A 10,133-nucleotide genomic window follows, 5' to 3' on the forward strand; every position below is an offset into this window, starting at 1 on the left:
CCAATCATATCAATGCCCCACATCGCGAATGGCCAAGGCGAATTCATGACATTCAGAGGGCTTAGTGGTACATGCACCTTATCAGCATAGATCTGACATTTATGGCACTTCCGAGCGTATTTGAAACAATCGGATTCCATAGTCATCCAGTAATAACCGGCTCTCAACAATTTCTTGGACATTGCATGACCACCAGCATGGGTACCAAAAGATCCTTCGTGCACTTCTTGCATCAACATATCCGCTTCGTGTCTATCCACGCATCTGAGCAGAACCATGTCAAAGTTCCTCTTGTATAGCACATCATCCTGATTCAAATAAAAACTTCCAGCTAGCCTTCTCAGGGTTTTCTTATCATTCTTTGTCGCTCCTTCAGGATACTCCTGACTCTTGAGGAAATTCTTGATGTCGAAGTACCACGGTTTCTCATCCACAACAGACTCGGCTGCAAACACATACGCAGGCCTCTCGAGTCGATTCACCGTAACATGTGGCACATGATTCCACCAATGGACTTTGATCATAGAAGATAAAGTTGCCAAGGCATCAGCCATATGATTTTCATCTCGAGGGACATGATACAACTTCACCTTCTTGAAGAAAGTCAGGATCCTTCTGGTGTAATCTCTGTAAGGAATCAAATGCGGCTGATTGGTATTCCAATCTCCATTGACCTGGTTAATCACTAGAGCGGAATCTCCATAAATGTCCAGTGTTTTGATCCTTAGATCGATGGCTTCTTCAATCCCCATGATGCAAGCTTCATACTCAACTTCGTTGTTGGTTACATCAAAAGTCAGTCTGGCAGAAAATGGTATATGAGCACCTTTTGGATTGATAAGCACAGCCCCAACACCGTTGCCATTCACATTCACAGCCCCATCAAACATCAATGTCCACTTGTCATCAGGATCTGGTCCTTCCTCGACAAGAGGCTCTTCACAATCTTTCATCTTTAGATACATGATGTCTTCATCGGGGAATTCAAACATCATCGGCTGATAATCATCGATAGGTTGCTCGGCAAGGTAGTCTGACAGAATACTACCTTTGATGGCCTTCTACGACGTGTACTGGATATCATACTCTGTTAGAATCATCTGCCAACGAGCAACACGCCCGGTGAGAGTCGGCTTCTCAAAGATGTACTTCACTGGATCCATCTTAGAAATCAATAAAGTGGTATGGTTCAACATATACTGCCTCAGTCGGCGAGCAGCCCAGGCCAAAGCACAACAAGTTTTCTCAAGTTGTGAATATTTTATTTCACAGTCGGTAAACTTTTTGCTAAGGTAGTATATAGCATGCTCTTTTCGACCAGACTCGTCATGCTGTCCCAATACACACCCCATCGAGTTCTCAGTCACTGACAGGTACATTATCAGAGGCCTCCCAGGAACTGGAGGTATAAGGATTGGAGGTTTCTGTAAATACTCTTTTATCCTATCAAAAGCTTTTTGACAGCCATCATTCCACCTGATTGCTTGATTCTTCCTTAGCAATTTGAATATCGGTTCACACGTGGCAGTTAGGTGAGATATGAACCGTGCAATGTAGTTCAATCTCCCAAAAAAACCACGAACCTGCTTTTCTGTTTTCGGTTCAGGCATTTCTTGAATAGCTTTGACTTTCGCTGGATCAACCTCAATCCCTTTCTCACTGACAATGAAACCCAACAGCTTACCGGATCTCACACCAAACGTACACTTGTTTGGATTCAGCCTCAGTTTGAATTTTCTCAGCCTTTCAAACAACTTCTGTAAATTTACCAAGTGCTCCTCTTCTGTCTGCGACTTCGCAATCATATCATCCACGTACACTTCAATCTCTTTGTGCATCATGTCATGAAAGAGAGTCGTCATAGCCCTCTGATAGGTAGCACCGGCATTCTTCAGCCCAAATGGCATCACCTTATAGAAGAACGTGCCCCAAGGTGTAATGAATGTCGTCTTTTCCATGTCTTCTGGCGCCATCTTAATCTGATTATAACCAGAGAAACCATCCATGAAAGAGAAAACCGAGGATTGAGCAGTGTTATCAACCAATACATCAATGTGAGGTAATGGGAAGTCATCTTTCGGACTGGCTCTATTTAAATCCCGGTAATCAACACACATCCTGACTTTACCGTCCTTCTTCGGCACGGGAACAATGTTGGCCACCCACGGGGGATAAGTAGTAACCGACAGAAAACCCGCATCCAACTGCTTCTGAACCTCTTCCTTGATCTTAACAGCCATATCAGGACTAGTTCTCCGAAGCTTCTGCTTGACTGAAGGACAATCTTCTCTGAGAGGTAACCTATGCACCACAATATCGGTATCCAACCCAGGCATATCTTGATACGACCAGGCAAATATCTCCACATATTCTCTCAGCATCTCAATCAGCCCTCTCTTGACATCTTCCTTCAAAGCAGCCCCGATCTTGATCTCTCTTCTGGCGTCCTCAGTACCCAGGTTAATAATCTCCAATTCCTCCTAATGAGGTTGGATGCCCCTTTCCTACTGCTTCAATAATCTGACCAGTTCTTTGGGGAGTTCACAATCTTCCTCACTCTCCTCTTCAGCTTGGTAGATGGGATTATTGAAATCATACTGAGCCATAACGGAACTGTTTATAGTGGAGTCCGTAAGATCAATTCTGCATGTTTAATGCTTTATTTTAGAAAAAGAGTTCAAGACAGTCACAAAAACAAAAAACATTGCAATTTTTATTGTTTTGAAAAAAATGAAAAACAAAAACAGAAAGACATGGATCACAAAGTTGTTTGCAAAACGTCCTTTATTAATGATATCATTGAAAAACATGATGAGGCCCTACAATGAACCACTATGCCTTGGGCAGAACGTAGGGTTTTGTGCAAAATGAAAAACAAAAGAAAATTACTCTGTTTGAAGAGTAACTTGGACCACTTCTTCGGCTGTCCAATTGTTCACCCTCTCGCCTGGAGCACACGGGCGCACCCAGTTGTTCAGATCACAATCATTGTCTCCGTCTTCACTACTGGCTGCAAAGACATCTCCATGATTCATCAGCCCAACACTGGTGGAGGTACTCGACCCTTTCTGCTCACCCTGCTCTGCCTGCAGAGGTTGATAACCAATACCGAACTTGTCTTCTTTGACGGGCAGGTCCACCATCTTGCCCCAACCTTCTGCATTGCCTGAGTTGACAACCTCCATAACCTGCTTGTAGGATGCAATTGAGGCACCTGGCTTCTTCTGCTCAGCAAAAGCCACCCTCTCAAGAGCAACGGTCTCAAACGCCTTGCATAGAGTTTCATGGATCTCGCCATCCACCTCCACATACTTGAAAGAGGATAAGTGACTCACCAGAATGTCCTCCTCGCCGCACACTGTTACAATCTGGTCGTTCCAAACATACTTCAGCTTTTGATGGAGAGTTGACGAAACTGCCCCAGCCGCATGTATCCAGGGACGCCCCAATAAACAATTATATGCTGGCTGGATGTCCATCACATAGAAGACAATATCAAATACCTTCGGGCCAATCTTCACCGGCAAAGTGACTTCACCAAAAACAGACCGTTTGGATCCGTCAAAAGCACGAACAATAAGATCACTCGGAGTGAGGACAACCCCTTCAACATCTATCTTACTCAGAATCTTCTTGGGCAACACGTTCAACGAAGATCCTGTATCCACCAGCACATGAGACAACACTGCACCCTTACACTCCATGGTGATATGCAGGGCCTTGTTATGGTTGCGACCTTCAGGTGGCAGATCCAAGTCTGTGAACCCCAAACCATGCCTCGTACTGACGTTGGCAATAACACCCTCCAACTGGTTGACAGAAATCTCCTGAGGCACGTAAGCCAGATTCAACATTTTCAGCAAGGCGTTACGGTGTGCCTCAGAGCACAATAGCACTGAGAGTATAGAAATCTTGGACGGAGTTTGATTCAGCTGATCTACAATCTTGTAGTCACTCTTCTTAATTATCTTCATAAACTCCTCCACATCTTTCTCAAACGAGCCCTCAGGCGCCTCCTTCTGCACAGGTTCTTCCTCAACCACAGCTTGCTTACCCTTCGCTTTGGCAAGAGCCTCAGCATTGTTGTCTCTCAAAGGCTGCGGTGCAAACAGACGACCGCTTCTTGTAAAACCTCCAGGACCCCCTACATTGTCCACAACTGGACCCACAGTCACCGGAGCTCTACTTGGTAAACCAATTGTCACGGGAGACTGATTCACTGGCCTGATCTGATTTTCTGCCCTTCTGTTGTTGCGGTAAGCATTATCATACTTCCACGGCACGGCCCTACTGTTCTCAACAGCCCTTCTACCCGAAGCAACAATAGTAGTGGGAGCACTGACAGTTACTGGAGCAGAAATGGTAGTAGGAGTACCAACGGTTACAGGTACATTGACAGTTCTCTGGCCACGTCCCTCGGACGGTTTGAAATAAATGGTGACAGTTGACACCACCCCACGATCTTTCACAGCCCTAGCAAACTACAAACAACCCTCGTTAATCAAGCCCTGGATACCATTCCTCAACTGCATACAACCATTCTCTGAATCAGCACAGTCTAAACAACCCTCATAACAGCCCGGGAACACTCCCCCATCTAGCAGACGCTCTTTCACAACCAACAGCGAGGTCTGAACATCTTCAACATCAACTACCAAGTCTTCAGCTTCCCCATCTTCCACATTATTCACCCTATGCACACCATGCTGAGGCATAGGATTGTTCACAATGTTCGGAACAGGAGCAAAATTGATTGTTTTAGCGTCAATCAGGTCCTGGACCTTATGATGAAAAGCCCGACAATTCTCTATATGGTGCCCCGGTGCACCAGAATGGAAGTCACAACGAACGTTGGCATCATACCCCGCAGGTATCTTTGTCAACGGAGCCATTGTACGCAACTCAACAAACCCCAATCTGAGCAATTCGGGCAGCAACTCAGCGTATGTCATAGGCAACGGGTCGAAGCGACGATCCGGCATTCTCTGTCTTGGCTGAAACGGACGTTGCTGTTGTTGTTGTGGTTGTGGTCCTCTTTGTTGTTGTTGTTGTCGCGGTTGAGGCGCTGGGATGGTTACAGCAGCAACCTGACAATACTGGCCTCTGTTCATATTCCTTCGACTGTGCACGGCATTAGTTTCACCCTCTCTCCTGCGAGGTGCCCCAGAAAATGGCTTCTTCGAAGATGAAGAACCAGCATCCTGAATCTTTCCATCTTTAATGAGACTCTCTGTCCTCTCTCCACAGATCACAACATTAGAGAAACTACCGAACGGGCAGCTTCCCATCCGGTCCATGAACACTCCTTGTAAAGTTCCAATAAACATATCGGTCAACTCCCTCTCCAGCATAGGGGGTTGCACCCTTGCAGCTAACTCCCGCCATCTCTGGGCGTACTCCTTGAAACTTTCTCCAAACTTTTGACATAAGCTCTGTAACTGCGTTCGGCTCGGCGCCATGTCCATATTGTGCTTATATTGCCTCAAAAAGGCTTCACCCAGATCCCTCAAACTTCTGATAGATTCTCTTTTCAGCTCCATATACCAATCCAAGGAAGCTCCAGACAAGCTATCCTGGAAGAAGTACATCCACATCTTTTCGTCATCTGTATAGGCAGAGATCTTTCTGTAGTAAGCCTGCACGTGGGTGCAAGGACAAGAAGTACCATTGTATTTGTCAAAGGAAGGCGCTTTAAACTTATAAGGAATCCTCAATCCATCCACCAAGCCCATATTCGTCACATCAAACCCCAGAGAGTTCTGACACTCCATGGCTCTGATTTTCTCAGCTAGGGAATCAACTTTTCTGTCCCTCTCTTCAACCCTGACAACTTCGTCATCCTCACTGAGGAGAGTAAACATGTCTTCCTGCCTGTCAACCAGCGAGCATGATGGCGAACCGGAGCACGAGTCATTCTGGCATTAACAGTCTCTGCAGCAAGAGGTTGTCCATTGATTCGAATACCCCTCAATTCATCACCCACAGCATAGTCATTGACGGGGACGGTGGCAGCAGCAACATTATCATTCACAAGAACACCCACTGGTGAAGCACGACTGGCAGGCGGGATCACAGCTTCTTGTCTCTGGGATAAGGCACGCAGCTCCTCTTGCCCTTGAACGACCCCTTACATCATGGTCATGAATTGGGCCATGTTAGCCCTCATCTCAGCCAACTCAGCTTGCACTTGATCCATATTCCTCTGTTGATTCAGTCTGGTTGCGTAGCGGTGCGGACGTTGATCAGCAATCCTTCCTAAGTCAGGAACCAGAGTGAGAAGTCTCTCCCAAGCATGTCTGTAATGCAAGAATGATATGTGCATGATATGCATGATATGGGTACTATATTTTATCATGAATGATCCTGAGAAAGGATATGCACATGCGGGTTAACTTTTCCTTTTTTCATGCATTATTTTTTTGGAAAATAAACATGCTATGATGCAAATGATGTGAATCATGACTGGTTGGCTGTGCATCACAAGGCACAGGATCAGAGCTTCGGCATGAATTCGGCATCGGAAACCACAGATCAAAATCATCTGGAACCCAAGGTCATCTGGAACCCAAAGTCATCTGGAACCCAAAGTCATCTGAGACCCACACTTCTGAACCAAGTCACCAACAGGAACCAAGAGTCACCAACAGATCAACAGTCACCAACAGATCAACAGTCACCAACGGTACCTGTAATGATTCAATCCCGCCCCACTCACGGGTGCCATCTAGGCCAGGGTAAGGATAAGAGAAACGCAGGATAAACAACCTTTTCAAGAATATCATCCTGTGCACACCCGATGTATGCACCGATAATACCCCATCAGGATCTGAACTGCTCGTGATATCATGTTCCGCTAAGTGGCGCAATACCACCCGCTTCCCACGAATCACTCTAATCCTAGGTGTCCTAGAGTTCACTCATAGCCTGGGTATTGGGCCTTTTACCTCTTGTAACTCCCACCCCACAGAGAGACAAACACACAGCCAGCGCAGATGAAAATATGATGCATGCAAACATAAATGCAAACATAAACAAATAAATGAAACAGTAAAAGCAACCAAACCCTATCCTAAAGAGCGCTAGGAGTGACTCGCTTAGGGAAGATGGACCAGCAAGAGGTCAACTTCTCTTTGTCCCCAGCAGAGTCGCCAGCTGTCGCATTACGCGAAAAACCGACGGGAAAAAGAAACAACAGAGCCGCCACCGTGCGTTATTTATCCCAAAAGAGGGAAAGGAAACGCTCGAATTAAACCTGGAAAGGACATGGTCTCGCGACCAGAGATGCAAGGATCGGGAGTCGGTTATGCGAAGGGAAGGTATTAGCACCCCTACGCATCCGTCATACTCGACGGGATCCACGCTCAGAAAGAATAGAAGAAAGGTTGCTAAAGATAATGCTCAAACACTGCACACACGCTGGAATCAAACACAGATGAAAGACGGAAGAAGAGGACTCGGCAAGGTGTCGCATCCTGGGCCTACGTAGTTTGTCAGACACAAACATCAGAGTCGACGTAGTTCGGGAACGGGGAAAACGTGCTCGCTAGGATGTCGCATCCTATGCATATGTATCTTCTCTAACCAGAGAAAGAATTAGAGCACTCGTAGCTCGGCTAACACACGCCAAACAAAACACAAACAGGAAACCGACTGCCAATCGCTGGACTTACGTCAGACTCCACACAAACAGGCAAACATGGAAACCGAATGCCAATTGCTGGACTTACATCAGACTCCGGACCAACAAACACACACACAGGAAACTAACTGCCAATCACTGGGCTTACGTCAGACTCCAAACAAAGAAACAAACACAGGAAACCAACTGCCAATCGCTGGACTTACATCAGACTCCAACCAGAAAAGGATAACAAACACACACAAAAGGAAAAGAAAGAGCCCGGAGAGATCAGCTCAATCTCCTGCCTACGTACCTCATCTGGTATGAGGATTAGGGCGACGTAGTTCCCCTTAACAGGGAAAGAACTTCTAACCTAACCAGAGACAAAGGGAGATAACAAGCTACTAGGGAGACTACGACTCGAGCCTAGAAGTTGTCATGCATACGATCCCTATGTTGAGGTTTCTATCCTAACTTGCACAGGAAGCAAGCTATCCTAAACAGCACAATCAAACAAGTACAAGCACAATAAAGCAAGCACACACACTATATGCAAACAATTGGCTCACACAAGGCTAGGCTGTAGAAACAAGCCAACTGGAATGGGGTGTTTTTAGCTCTTAACCCTAACATTGAGAGTTAGGGTGAAGCAGATGAAATAGGAAGTGAGGGTAAGACCTCACAGCTCTTATCCCTGGCCTGGGAGAGCTTGAATCAAAATAGAAAGTGTGGGAGTTCAGAATGTAGGAACTCTTCTCCACAGATGACTGACACAACAAGATCTTGGGTTTTGATTCAAAGTGCATCAACACAATGGTGTGAGCATGATGAATGACAGAACTGAATAGCAGGGGATGGATTGCACATCCCTTTTATCTTCCAATTGCCTCTCATGAGGACTTTACCTACTTGGCACAAAATTAAACAACCACAAACATTGCCTCTTAAGGAGGGCTTCAGACATGTGCCTGCCAAAGTAACATGACAGGTCTTCCAGACTACATGAAGATTAGGGATTATACCTAAGTGGTTAAGCAACCAAGCAAAGCAAAGTTCAAATGAACTTAAAGCAACTTAGGTACCTGTGGAAACAGCTAAACAAATCAGTACAATACTCAGACAAACAGACAACAATCAATAAGCAAAAGACAATCCCAATGTACAAAATGTGTAAGCCATAAGGCAAACTCAAGTGAGTTAGCATCAACCTACAAAACACACAATGTTAGTAATCAAAAGCAAATATCAATATTCACATAATGAAGCATCACCAACTATGGAACTTGGATGCTTAAACCTGAAATCAAAGCTCACATGTAAGCAACAAACCACTAGGTCAAAGCCTAGGGTCAAAGATGAAGAAAAAATTCAAAACAGGAGCTGAAATTCAACATATTGCAACTTCAAACACATATTGACATATCCTAAAAAGGCTCACATCAAAATCATCCATCAAAAGCATTTCATGATCAAAAGAAATCAAAGGCAATTTCAAAGCTCATATGTGATCATCATGAATGAAAAATTCAAATCAAAACAGAAATGATTCAAATAAATCTGGAAAAATTCATGAATATTCAAGATATCTAACATGATCAACATACAAAAAATCAGAAGCATCAAAGATCATTTGGCATGGAAATTAAATTGCACAAGTTGGACAATCAAAGGTGCGGCACAAATTGTCACACCATGCAAATACAAGCATAAAACAGAAATGGTAATTGAGAAAAATGTCAAACCAAAACCAAAATGTCCATCAATGTGTCTAGAATCAACATGCAAAATTTCAAGTTCATTGGACTAAAAACAAGCATTTCACAACAAGATAAGCAAGGCAAGGTCACAAATGGATACATGATCACATAACCTAGCACCAAATAAAATCCAGCCATGCACAATTTTGGAAATCATGATCATTAAAAAATAGACAAACCAAGGAACAATTAGCAAAAAATTGGAGATGAATTGATGCATTTTCCAGTTTAATATGATTTTTCTAAGTTGATGGAAAAAATAAAAATCAAGATGATCATGGCATTGGAAATGTGGAGGGAAAACAAGAAAATATGAGGCAATTTGAAAAAGTTCCTTCGCCAGGAATCGAATCCGGTGTGGATTCAAAAGTGTGGCGCGCCAGGTGCTAAAACGCACAGTTTCATTAATGACTGGGACGTCCAGTCACCAGTCAGCGCCCAGTCAAACAACATGGACCAATAGATCTGCAAGGCAAGCGCGCACATGGACCAATCATGGTGAAACCCTAAGCCAGCATGGACAAAAACCAGGAAAACGTGGCCAATGCATGAAACCGTTTCCAAATCATGAACTTCATCTTCTTCATGAGGAAGAAGATGAACAGTAGCAATCTTCATGCGTTTTCCAGAAAAAAATTCCAGAAATTCCAAATGAATACATCAACATACAGCATTTTCAATGGAGATAATGGATCGAGTATTGGCTAAGCATGAATCAACATATCAAGAGAGAATTGATAGAAAACATTTTGATG

The sequence above is a fragment of the Lathyrus oleraceus genome, chromosome 2 (genome assembly GCF_024323335.1).
Source record: "Lathyrus oleraceus cultivar Zhongwan6 chromosome 2, CAAS_Psat_ZW6_1.0, whole genome shotgun sequence".
Taxonomy (NCBI): domain Eukaryota; kingdom Viridiplantae; phylum Streptophyta; class Magnoliopsida; order Fabales; family Fabaceae; genus Lathyrus; species Lathyrus oleraceus.